Consider the following 17,697-nt stretch of genomic DNA (forward strand, 5'->3'; position numbering starts at 1 on the left):
CTTATTGCAGCGGGCTTTTAGACCCCTGTTGCAGCGTACATCGTATGCTGCAACTGGGGGGCCTGCAACAAGTCTGAACTTGTTGCAGCGTACAATGTTCGCTGCAAAAAGTGGTTTTTTGCAGCGTACATATGTATGTACGCTGCAACAAGTGTCAAAAAATTGGCAAAAATTTCGACTTGTTGCAGCGTACATACATATGTACGCTGCAAAAGACTCAACTTTTTGCAGCGTACAAGTCTGGAATTTTGCGAATTTTTTTCCCTTGTTGCAGCGTACAATATATATGTACGCTGCAACAAAGCACTTTTGGCGGGAAAATTCTAATTTTGTTTAGGGATACCTAGAGTCCCTTGCACCAAATATAGAAACCTGTCAAAACAATAATAGAATAACGCAACCTATATAACAAATATAAAAACAACAACTCGAGTTTTGTATATATCCCAAAACCAAAAGTGCACATACCGATACATTTAAATATATTTACGTTCCAATTTCAACGTACGCATACATTTTAACATAAAAGATTGTTCTATAACATCTAAACCAACTCGATCAAGCTCCCTCAGGTCAATAATAAATACTTGCTGGTAAAAAACTTCGCCCATTGCTCACGAACCACATCAATTTCCTCACTAGCATAAGGCGCAGTCCTCGGAGTATAGACCTTACAAAAACAAAAATTTGATATGTATAAGTTTATTGGAATAAGTCTTGGAAACTTAAAAATAAACATAATAACCATGTACTAAGTTTAAAATGAGTCCTTAGGTTCTTTAGTTCAAAGTTGGGAGCGAAAATGTCACTTTAGGCTAAATATGACCTATAACGACCCAATGAGCCTTAAATGTGCATAAATAGATTGGAATGAGTCATATAAAGTTATACCTAAGCATGTAAAACATTAATAAGTTTAAAATGAGTTCTTAAGTTCTTTATTTCAAATTTGGGAGAGAAAATGCTCATTTTAGCCTAAATATGGCCAATAACGACCAAACAAACCTTAAATGTGCATAAATAGATTGGAATAAGTCTTGGAAACTTCAAACTAAGCATATTAATCATGTAAAATGTTTAAAATAAGTCCTTAGGTTCTTTAGTTCAAATTTGGGAGCGAAAATATCATTTTAGCCTAAATATGACCTATAACGAATCAATTAGCCTTAAATGTGCATTAATAGATTCGAATGAGTCTTAGAAAGTTAAAACTATGCATATTAAATGTATAATAAGTATAAAATGAGTTCTTAGGTTCTTTAGTTCAAATTTGGGAGCGAAAATGTCTCATTTAAGCCTAAATATGACCTATAACAACCAAACAATCCTTAAATGTGCATAAGTAGATTGGAATAAGTCTTGGAAACTTAAAATTAAACATACTAATCATGTAATAAGTTTAAAATAAGTCCTTAGTTCTTTAGTTCAAAGTTGGGAGCGAAAATGTCATTTTATGCTAAATATGACCTATAACGACCCAATGAGCTTTAAATGTGCATAAATATATTCTACCTTCATATCTTCAACAAAGGACGGAAATCCACCAATAGACAGCCAACCTGTAATCTCAGGAGCAGCTATAACACCATACATGGAAACCATTAAAAAAATATATATGATCCTTAAACAGTTTTATAGAAACTATCAAATATAATATGCACTGACCAGAAGAACATAAAACAATTAAAAAACCACAATCAACCTGACTTCAGAATGTCACTCTTAGAAGTTTCAAACCACTAGTTTCTACTTTTTAGTAAACGATAATTCAAAGAATCGGTTCAACGAGTTCAAGACATTAGAATAGGTAAAGCTTGGTTGAATCAGCTGTAAACAATTGCAGTCTAAGCTATGTAAACTCTTCATTCCAAACAAGTGTGTCTAATTCTATGTTCTAACCATCACACACCTGAGTGTAATATGACACTTAGGATCACTTTGATTAGACTAGAATCTCAGAAAGAAGAACGAGAAAGCCTAGGCAATAGACGTTTTCTACCTGCATCTGTACACAACTACTATTCTGTTCTTGATTCAAATCCAAGTTGCACATATCACATTTCTCTCAGATTTCATTAGTCAGAGTATAGAGCCACTTTAAACTCTTTATAACTAGAACAATCTGCCCTCCATGATGAAGATCAAGTTGCAGGTTTATCCAGACATGGAGTCGTCTATTCTGTCAAATTGCTACTAATAAGCAGAAAACAGTAGGTTCCATTACAGAGATGGTAAGGAACTAGCAGGACACACTCCCATGTTCAGTATGAAATATAAAATGGTATCAACGGTCACTACCCTTCAAAACTCGGTTCAGAGTGCAAAATTCTGTACTCCAAATTCAGAAAATCTTATCACTGCCATTGTTGCAACAACGTAGCAGGATATCGTGTCTAGAAAAAGTATTAAGCATGACTATAAGACACCACACAAGTAAATATTCAGACTACACCAAACCGTAACATAAAATCTTAGGCCGTCTTTAACTTCTTGGAATTGAAGAATCGGTTTACGCTCAGATATCATAACTCCCCAACCCAGCTATATGGAATCTTTATTGTGGAAAAGTTGTTCAACTAGCTTAATTCAAGATCAGATAAGACTCTTTTGAGTTAGGTTAGCCCACTGCTTAAAGGTTCTATTAAGCTATTTCAACATTATCCTACTTGTTATGCATTGCCATGGATTAAACTTGCCACCATGACTCCATAGAGAAGGTAGACTCAAAAGTGTTTATTTTTTTTTACTTTTTTATAAAAACACTGTAAATCGACAGATTAAGTGCAAAAAAATAGGCAGAAAAAATGCAAGTTGTATGGGAACATAATACTTCATCAGCAAGTAAAGCCTATGACTGTAAACCAAAACTAGATCTGAAAATAATTATGAGTAATATTAGTGTTGACCCTTCTTAATAGGTACTTTGTTCACAAGGAGGCCAACACTAATCCTTCAAACATTGATGGTAATAAAAAAAGCATAATGCAGAAAGGTACAGTGTATGTGTATGTGAATGTGATATAAGTTTAGTCAAACTAGGAGCACACAATATGGCTTTACAAAAATAATTAAAAGGTAGCAGAAAACCAGTCTGTCAGGACAATGACCCGGCCTCACTGAAGGAAATAATGCCCTTGGTCCAAGTATGCATTCTATGTTAAGTCTAATAAATGCGGTTCAGTATTAATTAACAAGTTAATAATTCAGTGAGATCAAGTGAGCTGAATGCCTAGCTAGAGGCCGCTTCAGTTCAAGTGGAATTAATGATATTAATCCACAGCTTACTCTTGACTGAACCCGTAGGGTCACACAAATAGGACGTAAACGGATCAAGTATTTAATAGCATTAAATACTCCATCTATGAATATTCGGAACCGACGGATCTTGGTTTCAGTGGGAGCTAAGATCGTCACAGGCAAGGAATGAATACTCCGGAAACGATGATATTGCCGGAAACGGAAATATGGATCGTATCGGAAATATAAATATTATCCAAGTCGTAGATGTTGCCGGAAACGGAAACATGGTACGTGTCGGAAAATATTATCGGAAATGGAAATATTTCCAGAATCGGAAATATTGCCGGAAACGGAAATATTGTCAGAATCGGAAATATTACCGGAATCGGAAAATAATTCCGGAAACGGAAATATTAAATATTTGTTCGAAACGGAAATTAATTCCGGAATCGGAAATATTAAATATTGTTCGTATAGGAAATGAATTCCGGAATCGGAAAATTTAATCGGAAGCGCATCGTACGAATAAGCATCGGACGAGGCCTGCCAGACGAGGCCCAGCACGAAGCCAGGCCATCGCCCAGCAAGCCAAGCGCGCCGCACAAACAGCCACGCCAGGCCCAGCGTAAGGCCAGGCCCAGCAGGCTGCGCGCAGCGCGCAGCGCGCACAGCGCGCACAGCACGCGCAGCGCACAGCGCGCACAGCACGCGCGGCGCGCAGCGCGCGCGGGCGCTGAGTGGGCTGCTGCTCGCGCGCACGCATGGGGCCCATCGTGGCTGCCGTGCGTGTGTGTGCAAGTGTTTGTGTTCGTGCACGTTTCCTAAAACATGCAGAGTTCGGTTAATGATTAAATTCCTAATTCTATTTGATAAATTAATTAAATTAGAGTTCTTATAGGATTCTAGGTTTAATTAATTTGTATCTGAATAGGATTTCGATTCCCTTTCCATACCGCTATAAATATGAGGCTAGGGCTCACAATTTATAACACAAGTTTCAAAGTATTCAAAGTGAGTTTTTGAGAGAAAAATTCAGTCACACATTTGCCTATAAAGTGCCGAAAATAATAGTACCTTAAGGGCGATTCTAGTTGGTCAATCTTAAGGCGGATCCGGACGTGCTGTGGACTATCTACGGAGGGACGACACTTGGAGTCCTAAAGACTTGTTCTTGTTCGGTTCGGGCGCAGCTAGGGAAGGCACGCAACAAAGAGTATGCATCTAATCTATGCTAAATGATTATGTGTAAATAATATGTTTTCCTGGGTTTATGGTTTTTCCGCATGATTTATGAATTGTCATATGTATCATAACCTAACAGTGGTATCACGAGCCCCTTATTATTTTCATAATCTAAATTGCATGAACATGGTTAAATATTACAAATTTGCAAGAATTAAAAGGGGTGATTAATTTTCGTAATTGTTAATTAATTGCAAATTGCGTTTATTTAATTATACGTACGCAGTTTTTTCGGCAGTTTCTTCGTTACTCATCCGAATTGAGTGATTTTTGTGTCAATTCCGCATGTAAAAGGCATTCTAAAATTTTGACAAAATTAGTATTTTTCTGCCGAACCCAGAATTCTCAAATTCGAAGCCTAACTATGACTATTCGAAGGTTTTAGTTTTTCGAATGCAAAATTTCGTAAATTTAAGATGTTAAATTAAATATTTGCGATTCTTGTTGATAAATCTTGAATTTTTGATTGACCTACTGCATATGTTTAACAAGTTTGAATGCCTAGTCTTGTTAATTATGCAATCTAATTTGTAATTATGATTAATTTGTTGAAAATTAGAATAATTTAGAATTAATTTGATTTTCATAATTAATTGTAATTTAATTAGAAACCTATGATTAAAAACCACCATAAAAATTGTAAATTTACGATAAATTTTAAATTTTTATGACCTAGACTTGAATCCATAACAATCGGAAATCAATTGGATAATAAATTTTCGATTTTTCGCCCTAAAATTATGAAATTAATATTATTTATTAATTTGTCATTAATTTTAAATATAAATTTTAAATTTTTATGCGATTCGTTCATATAACTTGCACGCACGAAGCAATGGACGCTTCGTGTTACCCTTAAGGGGTGTTGTATAATGCGGGCATGCGACGACGAGCAAGGGAGCTCGTCGCCCGTGCGGCACGAATGCAATGAGCAAGGGCGTAGTGCACGAGCACAAGGCAGCAGCCCTGCCTTGTGTCGTGTGCCACGACCAATGGACGAATGGGCATGGGCGTAGGGCGAGCCAAGGCAGTCGCGTGTGGGCAGCAAGCGAGCTGCGCCACAACGCGCGCTGCCTCGCACAAGAGCGCGCAGCCTCGCGCGCAGCGAGCGCAAGCTCGCGTGCCACGAGCGCTGCGCCTAGCATTGCTCGCGCGCACAGCGAGCGATGTCGCCCGCCCAGCGAGCGATGTCGCGCGCCCAGCGAGCGATGGCTCGCGCACCCAGCGAGCGATGTCGCGCGCCCAGCGAGCGATGTCGCGCGCGCACTGCGAGCGATAGCCCGCGTGCGATGAGCGCTGGCGCGCGCAGCGAGCACCAATGCGTGCGGAGGCTTGCGATAGGGATGCAGCAGCTATGCGACGAGCGCATGGGCTGCGCGCACATGGCCAGCAATGGCTGTGTGCGTGCGACCCATGGGCGTGCTACGCGTAGGGTGTTTGCGTTACGATTAGATCGTTTTGAATGTTTAATTTGAAAATTTCAGTTCACGTAATTTTAATTAATTTTAAAATTAATAATTTAAATTATTTTCTTGGATTTTAATTTTGAATATTATAATTATAATAAATGTTATTTATTCTAATTATTTTACTAAAATTAAAATCATGAATTAATTTAAATGCGACTGAAATTAAATTAAACTTTTTGGATTCAATTATAAATTTATATGAGCTTTAAATTTTAATTAAATTTGTATGTTTCCGGTTAGACTAGAAATACATTTTTATGTTTAAAATTGGTAAAGCATATGAATTTATTGGTTTAAGTGGGAGCGTTTTTTAGTCATAAACTCTTGATTAGGTCTACAAATCCTTAAGGTTAAAACAACTTGATTAGAATTAATAAGGACTGAATAATTGGTAGATTATTGGTGCCCTTGATTAATTGCTGCAAATGTTTACGTGATGCATAATGTGTTTTACTAACCAGCTATGTGGGCCATTCATGATAATGAATGGGTGAATGGTATATATTGTATATGTACTGTTTTGCAGGTTATGAAGTGACTAGTATGGCCCAAATAGGATAGAAAATATGGTCTGCGTACCATTAATTTGAATGTAATTGGTCTAAAGTACCAAAGTTATTTTTCAATTCAAATATGGTCTGCGAACCATCAAATAGTTGTAATTAGTTATAGCTTATCCTATTTGAAGAAAATGGTGCCTCCCACGGAGATTTTCAAGACGGACTTTGAAGTCAAAGCTTCAAGATGAAGTCGGGCCATACTAGATCACAAATATCTTATGCATGTTTTAAGTTATTTATTGTTTTAAATATGTCTTAAAATGCATGAGATCATAAGCTTGATTATGTTGCATGATTAAGGATTTTAGTTCACTTAAAATCTAACCAACATAGTAAGAGCCTTAAGTTCCAAACTTAAAAATTGAGTTAAAAGGTGCCATGCCAAAATATACACTTGCTTGGATATCCTTTACATCAATCTAGTAATAGTTTTCGCTCAGCGAGGTGTTACTTATTGGTCCTAAAGGGGCAAGGTACACAAATAATTGTGAGTACATGTTAGTTTTGGTGAAACTCAACGATATAAGTAAGGAGTCCTTTTATGTTGTGGCAAATTCGATAGGTTTACCTAATAAGTTCTTAGACGTACCTATCAACCAAGAATAGTTTCTAGACTATTAGCAAAAGGCTTTTGCTTACCTAAGATGTTCTAGGATTAAGTCGACAAACTGTGCTTAGTTCTTCAATGATTTTAGGATCTTGGAATCATTTTATTCACACCTGCCGGAACACATAATTTGAATAAAATGCTTAATGAACATTGAATTATGCATGTATGCTAGAATTTAAGTTTATTAAGAGAAACTGTGAATGGTTATTTATTTGTTTATTCTTTTCAATTGTAGTTTTAATATGGCAAACAACAATCAAAACATCATCATGGGTTCTGAGCTTATGGTCAAGCTGAACCTGACAAATTTTCTTGAATGGGAAGCTAAGCTAGTTGAAATAGTCAAACTCAATGGACTTGAGTATGTACTGTCACATCCCATGCCAAGCTACTATGCCAGAGACATGACCCCTGAGAGATTTTACGCCTGGGATGCGGATCTCAAAAAGGTTATGAGTCTCATGCTGAACAATATCCCTGATGATTGGGCTAGAAGGTTTGTAGCCTATGAACCTTTTACGCTCATCAAGAATCTGAGGGATATCTGTCGTGGAAGTACGGAGGACAGGGACCTGAACGTCCATGAGTTGATTGAATCAATGTCTGGTCTAAAGGTTAGTTCTCCCAACAGGTGTTATAGGATGGAGGTCCAAGAAACACATGTTCAGCTCCTTCGCACTAAACAAAGGGTAGGCGTCCCACTGAGGTTCCATGTGGATCTTATGTGTTCATATTTTGATCGCCTAAGTCTACTAGGAACACCAATAAGCGAAAGGATGGCAGTCTCTGTCTTGCTCAATTCACTACACAGTGGGTTTGGTCGCTTCAAGCAACTATACCTAAGTGAACCAAGAGAAGAAACAGTTGCAAAATTTATTCACCTTGTCAGAAAGGCTGAAATAGTACTGGACTGTGAAGCCAAAGATTTACTCAAGGCTAGAAAGAGACCATTCAAGAAAGGTGGAAAGTCCAAAGGCAATGCTAAATCAAAGCAGGACAAGTCCACATCAAGCTGTCTTTATTGTGATGGAATAGGCCATTACAAAAGAGAATGTCCAAAGCTAAAGGAAGATCAGAAGAACGGAACAGTCGTTCCATCTTCAGGTATTTTCGTTATAGACTGTATACTTGCTAATTCAACTTCTTGGGTATTAGATACAGGTTGTGGCTCACACTTATGTTCCAATCCACAGGGACTAAGAAGAAGTAGAAAGTTAAGCAAGGGTGAAGTCGACCTACGAGTGGGAAATGGAGCACGGATTGCTGCATTAGCTGTAGGAACTTACTATTTGTCGTTGCCCTCCGGGCTAGTTTTGGAACTGGAAGAATGTTTCCATGTTCCAAGTCTTACTAAAAACATCATTTCAGTTTCTTGCTTAGATGCTAAGGGATTTTCCTTTATAATAAAAGACAATAGTTGTTCGTTTTATTTTAAAGAGATGTTTTATGGATCTGCTAGATTAGTCAATGGACTTTATTTATTAGATCACGACAAACAAGTATATAACATAAATACCAAAAAGGCCAAAAAGGATGATTCAGATCTCACCTATCTGTGGCATTGTCGATTAGGCCATATAAACTTGAAACGCTTAGAAAGACTTCAAAGAGAAGGAATTCTAGAACCATTTGACTTAGAGGATTATGGTAAATGCGAATCATGTTTACTTGGCAAAATGACGAAGCAACCTTTCTCTAAAGTTGGAGAAAGAGCAAATGAACTATTGGGTTTAATCCATACAGATGTATGTGGACCAATGAGTACAAATGCTAGAGGTGGTTTCAGCTACTTTATCACTTTCACTGATGACTTCAGTAGGTATGGTTATGTCTACCTAATGAAGCATAAGTCTGAATCCTTTGACAAATTCAAGGAATTTCAGAGTGAAGTAGAGAATCAATTAGGCAAGAAGATTAAGGCACTGCGGTCTGATAGAGGCGGTGAATATCTGAGCTATGAATTTGATGACCATCTGAAAGAATGTGGAATTCTATCAGAATTGACTCCTCCTGGAACACCACAATGGAACGGTGTGTCAGAACGGAGGAACAGAACCTTGCTAGACATGGTCAGGTCAATGATGGGTCAGGCCGAACTTCCATTAGAATTTTGGGGACATGCACTAAATACAGCTGCACTCACTATAAATAGAGCTCCGTCTAAAGCTGTCGAAAAGACTCCATACGAATTATGGTTTGGAAAGCCTCCAAATGTGTCTTTTCTTAAGATTTGGGGATGTGAAGTATACGTCAAACGATTAATTTCAGACAAACTTCATCCAAAATCTGACAAATGTATCCTTGTGGGCTATCCAAAGGAAACAAAGGGGTATTACTTCTACAATACATCTGAAAACAAAGTGTTTGTTGCTCGAGATGGTGTCTTTTTGGAGAAGGATCACATTTCCAAAATGACAAGTGGGAGAAAAGTAGACCTCGAAGAAATTCGAGTCGAACAACAAACTCTAGAGAATGCTCAAGATGACATTCAGGATGAAACTCAGAGATCTTTAGAAGAATCTGGTGAGAATCATGGTCAATCTAGAAATGTTACCCCGCGTAGATCGCAAAGATATAGATCTCAACCGGAAAGGTACTTAGGTATTTTGACGAACGAGAGCTATGACGTTCTATTACTTGAAAGTGATGAACCTGCGACTTACAAGCAAGCTATGACGAGCCCTAGCTCCAAGCAATGGCAAGAAGCCATGCAATCTGAATTAGACTCCATGTCTGAAAACCAAGTATGGGATTTGGTCGATTTGCCAGATGGCTACCAAGCCATTGGAAGCAAATGGGTTTTCAAACTGAAAAAGGACAAGGATGGGAAACTTGAAGTTTTCAAAGCTAGATTGGTTGCAAAAGGTTACAGGCAAGTCCACGGTGTGGATTACGATGAAACCTTTTCACCAGTTGCAATGCTAAAGTCTATTCGAATAATGTTAGCAATCGCTGCATATTACGATTACGAAATATGGCAGATGGATGTCAAAACTGCTTTCTTAAACGGCGTTTTAACAGAAACTGTGTTTATGACACAGCCTGAAGGTTTTAAGGATCCAAAGAATGCTAAAAAGGTATGCAAGCTAAAGAAGTCAATCTACGGATTGAAGCAGGCATCCAGGAGCTGGAATATACGTTTTGATGAAGCAGTCAGTGACTTTGGTTTCATCAAGAACGCGGACGAATCTTGTGTATACAAGAAGGTCAGTGGGAGCAAAATTGCTTTCCTAGTATTATATGTCGACGACATATTGCTTATCGGAAATGACATTCCTATGTTGAACTCTGTCAAGATTTGGCTTGGGAAATGTTTTTCGATGAAGGATCTAGGAGAAGCACAGTACATATTGGGCATCAAGATTTACAGAGATAGATCTAAAAAGATGATTGGACTTAGTCAAAGCACTTATATCAATAAGGTGCTTGATAGGTTCAAGATGGCGGACTCCAAGCGAGGCTACCTACCCATGTCTCATGGAATGACTCTAAGCAAGACTCAGTGCCCAAAAACACTTGATGAGCGTAGACGAATGAATGGGATTCCATATGCATCATTGATTGGTTCAATAATGTATGCTATGATATGTACACGCCCGGATGTTGCGTACGCACTCAGTGCTACGAGCAGATACCAGTCAGACCCAGGAGAGGCGCATTAGACTGCTGCCAAGAACATTCTGAAGTACCTGAAAAGGCACAAAGATGACTTCCTGGTCTATGGTGGAGATGATGAATTAATTGTTAAAGGCTATACGGACGCAAGTTTCCAAACCGACAAAGATGATTTCAGATCACAGTCTGGGTTTGTCTTCTGCCTCAACGGAGGAGCAGTAAGCTGGAAAAGTGCTAAGCAAAGCACCATTGCGGATTCTACAACTGAAGCGGAGTACATTGCTGCACATGAAGCAGCAAAGGAAGCTATATGGCTAAGGAAGTTCATAGGAGAACTTGGTGTAGTCCCCTCCATTAAAGGACCAATAGCCCTGTATTGTGATAATAACGGAGCTATTGCACAGGCAAAAGAGCCTAGACACCACCAGAGAGTCAAGCATGTACTTCGTAGATTTCACCTTCTACGAGAGTTCGTTGAAAGAAAAGAAGTCGAGATAAGCAAAATTGGAACTGATGACAACATATCAGATCCATTAACTAAACCTCTGCCGCAGGCGAAGCACAACTCGCACACTGCAGCTATGGGAATCAAGCATATTGGAGAATGGCTTTGATGTCTCTGTTTAATGTTTTAAAGTTTTAGAGTTTAAATCTTTGTAAAACATTATTGGTTAATCATTCACAATAAATGAAAAGAATTCATTTTTCCATTTAATTTGTGGTTTATTAAATGATGAGTCCCTTCAAATTGACGATATATTCAAGATAGACTGTCAGGACCAGTCCTGTGACTAAGAAATGTCTATCAAGTGAACTTGAATGTCAAAGGTTGAAAATGGTCCCTAATCGGAGTTTTCTATAAAATTGGACGCATAGAAAACGTTAGACGATTAGAATGCAAGATGACTAGTAGTTCTGTTTCTTGAACTATGTGGACATGGCAATGTCATAATCATTTGCATAGATACTTACTTTGGGAAGACTAGTATCGGACGAGACCTATGAAACTTTACTGTAAGAGATGAAAGTCTGTCATAAGTAAATTTCATTAAATTATTAGACACTAAATCCTCAATACCTGAGTGATTTGAAGATTACTTGTTTGAGAACTGGTTGCTTTGACGTTGACCAACCGTCGCACCGTAAAAGGAGGCTATAAAGGCAACGCTCAGGTAATCACCTATCAAACGAAGTCTAATCTCAAGATCGCAAGATTGGGATTGTCCTCCCATAAATCGGGATGAGATGCTTAAAAGTTGTACAAGGACACTCGGAGAGCTAGAAACTGTGAAATGCATGGCCGTGCTCGGATGAATCATAGGCTATGATTATCTGTTTATTTGATCAGTTGAACTCTGAAACCGAGGAACACCTCTGGACATAATAAGGATGACAACTCTTACCTTATGTTCAAGAGCAAGCATCGAGTGACAAAGGAATTAGGAAATGCACACTTGTCCCTAAGGACAAGTGGGAGACTGAAGGAAATAATGCCCTTGGTCCAAGTATGCATTCTATGTTAAGTCTAATAAATGCGGTTCAGTATTAATTAACAAGTTAATAATTCAGTGAGATCAAGTGAGCTGAATGCCTAGCTAGAGGCCGCTTCAGTTCAAGTGGAATTAATGATATTAATCCACAGCTTACTGTTGACTGAACCCGTAGGGTCACACAAATAGGACGTAAACGGATCAAGTATTTAATAGCATTAAATACTCCATCTATGAATATTCGGAACCGACGGATCTTGGTTTCAGTGGGAGCTAAGATCGTCACAGGCAAGGAATGAATACTCCGGAAACGATGATATTGCCGGAAACGGAAATATGGATCGTATCGGAAATATAAATATTATCCAAGTCGTAGATGTTGCCGGAAACGGAAACATGGTACGTGTCGGAAAATATTATCGGAAATGGAAATATTTCCAGAATCGGAAATATTGCCGGAAACGGAAATATTGTCAGAATCGGAAATATTACCGGAATCGGAAAATAATTCCGGAAACGGAAATATTAAATATTTGTTCGAAACGGAAATTAATTCCGGAATCGGAAATATTAAATATTGTTCGTATCGGAAATGAATTCCGGAATCGGAAAATTTAATCGGAAGCGCATCGTACGAATAAGCATCGGACGAGGCCTGCCAGACGAGGCCCAGCACGAAGCCAGGCCATCGCCCAGCAAGCCAAGCGCGCCGCACAAACAGCCACGCCAGGCCCAGCGCAAGGCCAGGCCCAGCAGGCTGCGCGCAGCGCGCAGCGCGCACAGCGCGCACAGCGCGCACAGCGCGCACAGCACGCGCAGCGCACAGCGCGCACAACGCGCACAGCACGCGCGGCGCGCAGCGCGCGCGGGCGCTGAGTGGGCTGCTGCTCGCGCGCACGCATGGGGCCCATCGTGGCTGCCGTGCGTGTGTGTGCAAGTGTTTGTGTTCGTGCACGTTTCCTAAAACATGCAGAGTTCGGTTAATGATTAAATTCCTAATTCTATTTGATAAATTAATTAAATTAGAGTTCTTATAGGATTCTAGGTTTAATTAATTTGTATCTGAATAGGATTTCGATTCCCTTTCCATACCGCTATAAATATGAGGCTAGGGCTCACAATTTATAACACAAGTTTCAAAGTATTCAAAGTGAGTTTTTGAGAGAAAAATTCAGTCACACATTTGCCTATAAAGTGCCGAAAATAATAGTACCTTAAGGGCGATTCTAGTTGGTCAATCTTAAGGCGGATCCGGACATGCTGTGGACTATCTACGGAGGGACGACACTTGGAGTCCTAAAGACTTGTTCTTGTTCGGTTCGGGCGCAGCTAGGGAAGGCACGCAACAAAGAGTATGCATCTAATCTATGCTAAATGATTATGTGTAAATAATATGTTTTCCTGGGTTTATGGTTTTTCCGCATGATTTATGAATTGTCATATGTATCATAACCTAACACCTCAGACAATTCAGTGGCTCCCCCATAAATACAAGGGTTTGATTCATTGACTAATAAAAGTAATAGACAAAGCGATCCAGTTAATTGCAGTTACACTCATTTCTGAGCAAAAATTAAGTAGCCAACTGATTTCACCCCTAGTTTGTCAAATAGGTCACAGATTCCATGTAACTAAGAAACATAATACAGAAGTTAAAAAAGTAAATAAAACAATTCATCGTAAGTTACCATTGACCGGAATCCCGAAGATACAAAACTCTTAACAGCCTTTTGTTAAGTGAAATCACAGCATCATATCTAAGGGAAATAGAGAATCAACCGTGTCATTAGAGATTCCAAATAAATAAACCATATGTTTAGATTACATACTAGTTAAGAGATGAAAGGGGGGAAAAACGACTCACATAAAGGACCCTTCAAAGCATATATACTGATAAAAAGGGGAGAGAGTGTAAGGCGGGCTTTAGATTCTTTACCATGTAGTCATGTTGACATCCTGCCAACCATATACAAAATTATCATGTAAACGTTAGTGGAGGTATCCACTCCTCCAATACTCACATGGCAGAAGCTATAATATAATTATGGGAATAAAACGAATACCAATATTGTATAGACTCCTATTGTAAAGGGTCTGGCAGAAAAGACATGACAGTAAGAACAACTATAAGTCTATAACCCTTATTCACATCACATAATGCATGGAGAAGAGTTTTGTAAAACCTAAATGCAACCCTTATTCACATGACAAGATTTACTTCAGCAAGATTTGGAAAATAGCATAGGGAATATAAATTAAAACCTATAAATAGCAAAGTTATGAAGCTAGAAAACCTCATACTTTGTATCAAATTAAATAAGCAAGAACAAAGTAATCCTAGTTTTCTGAACCCCAGATTATTTCATACAGATTCAAACTCAAATTTAAATTCTTCAATCAATTAAACAAAGAAATTAACTACATGAACCATAGGCATCAGTAAATCAACTAATTAAATTAATTACAAACCACATTTACCATAATATTTAAACAACAAATCCAACAAAGTTTTCAATAGTTGCATAAATTTAACAAATCAAACAAGATTATACCTCATATGCGCTTGTTCTTTCCTCAAAATCAATCAATTCATTTCTTTTGCAGCAGATGGGAACTCCAACTCCAATCTTCTGAAACCTCCTTCACCTGCTAACTTTGGAACCAATTTGTCAGAATATTGAGCAATTGAAACACGGGAACAGCCCCATGACTTCTAGGTTTTTTCATGAAATTAACAACGATTTCTCTGATATTCAAAATAACTAAGAAAGATTTGCCAAGTCCAACAAATACTAACAGCACAGAACCACTGCAAAGTGCAGAGACAGCACATACTTGAAGATGTACCATACAAACAAAGCCAATATAGAACAACATCATGGCAACGTAGTAAGTGGTCTATACTGAGTACTAAGGTACTACGAGATGAAAGCAGGTCAATAATGACATTAACAGCAGAACATATAAATGAAAAAATGGTTCGTAATTCACCTCAAAGAAAAATTCTACAGATGCCACCAGGAAAAGTTAACTAGAAGTACAAATTTCAAGCTATTAATGATCAAAGTAATACCTGCGCAACAGCTAGTTTCACTTCGCATCAAGGGAAAGCTCGAAATAAAGATTTGCACTCAATGCCACAGTTAAAAAGCATCAAAATTTAAAGAACTAACCCAAAAAAAGCACCCCATCACCATCCCAACAGAAATTCAGCAGCATATGCAAGCAGAATCACATTTCAATATCCCCCAACTCATCAATTGACCTAGTAGGTCGAAAATCAAAACAAAACGAACACAATTTCATTCCCCCTAACCCTAATTTCCCAAACTTGATGACATTCTAGGGTTTGCGAAAATAAAAATAAAAATTAGGTTAAAATTAAAGGTCGAGAAGATCACCTGAGCAAAACACACCACCCTCGCAACACGAAACCCTTAGATTGCAAAACCTATGTCGCAAAACAGCAAGCAAAATTTGAAATCCTTTGCCCTAATTTCCGAAACTAGGGTTTTTTAGGGCTTGTAAAACGAAACTAAAAAAAAATCGATTTTCCTTTTTCCTCCTCTTCACCAAACGAATTCGAACCCTGATTTCATGAAATTAACAACGATTTCTCTCTCCAAAATCCAAATAGAAGAATGCTCGGGTAGAAGAAGGAGTGAGCGCGGGATTTTAGATTTCTATTTTGCTCGAGGTTTGAGACGAAATGGGTCTGAATAGAACTACCTACCTTTGCAGCGAAAAAAATAAAAAAAAAATTGCAGGGGGCTTTTACCATGTACGCTGCAAAATGGAAGGTCTATTGTAGGGGGCTTTTATTATGTACGCTGCAACAAACTCTTTTGCAGGGGGCAATTAATTTGTACGCTGCAACAACTCTTTAAAAGGTTTGACCCGCGTTGACCGACTGGTTGTTGAAGCGTATTAATACATGTACGCTGCAACAAGGGGGCTGCAACAGGGGTTTTTTCTACTAGTGCCACCCATGTTCTCATTGCCATAACCTAAGAAACCATTACCTCGACTCTTGTTCTTGAACTTGTTGTCAACCGTAAACCACGCACGGCCATTGACACGTGCGTCATACCCGTTATTTCCAAAGCCCAAACCCATTATTACACCACCGTTAGCATAATGACCATATAACTTGTTTGAATGCATCCTGTTGATATTCCCTTGAGCCGTCCCCATGCTACTCATTGGCCTTGGTTGATGTAAACTCATGACACTAGCTTGAGGCTGCAAATTGTGAGTCCTAGAAGATGTAATCCTTATGCTTGACCAATACCTATACAAATTATCCTATCTCATTCAACCCATCTTTCAAACCGTCTTGAGTCACGAATAAAAAAGAAGACAAATGAAAAGTACAAAAAATAATAAATAATAAAAAAGCGAACTTTGAAAAGCGCCTTTAAAAATTCGTTTAAAAAGAAAAAGAACATTTAGCGCACAAAAAAGATTCACAAATATTTGGCACAAAACCAAAAAATCTGCCCAGATATCATTTTCAGCGCCCAGAGCTGGGCGCCGGAATCTTTAGCGCCCCAGTCTGGGCGCTGATTCTCTCTGCTTGCCAAATTTTGTCCAGAAGTGCTCGTCATTTTATCCGCACATACACGGAACAATAACGAACACTTGGGGGGGGGGGTACAACACGTATTCAGATATACGTACCACCACAAAAAAAATACATGTACTCAAAAAAATATAAAACAAATTTTTGGCTTACGGCAAAGCAGCAGATTAAAATAATAATAAACTTCACTTATTCTACCGTTTCAAATAATATGTTTCCACCTCAGAACGTACTTGTTTAAAATCGGCATTCTAAGAAACCATTTTCTAGGCTAAGAACTACGCAAGACCTGATTCCAAATTAAATCTATTTAAGGCGGATACGTAGGCAATCCATGATTCGGTCCAACCAATTTGCAAAAATATTAAAGCCTATAGAAAAACAAGAATAAAGAATAGAAGTCCCTTATTGAAATTTAATTACTTGCAATCCAAGTCGAAAGAAAAATTTAAATCAAAGGAAGAATCCAAGTCATCAAGATGCCAAAATTAATGAGCACACATCGAAAAATAATAAGGGCACGTACCCTTGCTAGAAAGAGCACTCACACTCCTAGGCACCTAGCCAAGACTCAAAAGATCGCTTTGCCTCAAATAAGTGGGGGCTAGCGCAAGCATCCATGACCTCTAAAGTACTCGAATTGACCCTCCCTAAAGCGAACTAACTCACTTAAAGACTTTCTTTCACCACTAGACATGGTCGTTCGCTTAAAGACCTTCTTTCACCACTAGACACAGTCATGATCGCCAACAAGTAGTAAAGGCAGTAAGCTTGCAATAAAGAGAATTGTTCTACGGCATTGCCCCATCGTTCCTTCGAACTCAGGGCACCCGTTCATGGTAATTCAAATGCTTGCGAATCCCCTTTGAAAAAAAAACAGACATTGTCA

At 38.5% G+C, this 17,697-nt stretch overlaps 2 long non-coding RNA genes across 2 annotated transcripts; both read right to left on the bottom strand.

Moving 5' to 3' along the window:
• Window positions 1-413: 413 nt before the first annotated feature.
• On the bottom strand, window positions 414-13,971 carry LOC130461143 (uncharacterized). The gene is made up of 3 exons (XR_008921528.1): window positions 13,915-13,971; window positions 1,513-1,577; window positions 414-670 (listed from the first exon to the last, which is right to left on the bottom strand). It is a non-coding gene; the product is annotated as an uncharacterized lncRNA (long non-coding RNA).
• On the bottom strand, window positions 13,971-16,086 carry LOC130461142 (uncharacterized). Its single transcript, XR_008921527.1, has 4 exons — window positions 15,628-16,086; window positions 14,779-14,872; window positions 14,091-14,182; window positions 13,971-13,983 (listed from the first exon to the last, which is right to left on the bottom strand). It is a non-coding gene; the product is annotated as an uncharacterized lncRNA (long non-coding RNA).
• Between the last annotated feature and the right edge of the window lie 1,611 nt (window positions 16,087-17,697).

The sequence above is a fragment of the Spinacia oleracea genome, chromosome 5, assembly GCF_020520425.1.
Source record: "Spinacia oleracea cultivar Varoflay chromosome 5, BTI_SOV_V1, whole genome shotgun sequence".
In the NCBI taxonomy this organism is placed as follows: domain Eukaryota; kingdom Viridiplantae; phylum Streptophyta; class Magnoliopsida; order Caryophyllales; family Amaranthaceae; genus Spinacia; species Spinacia oleracea.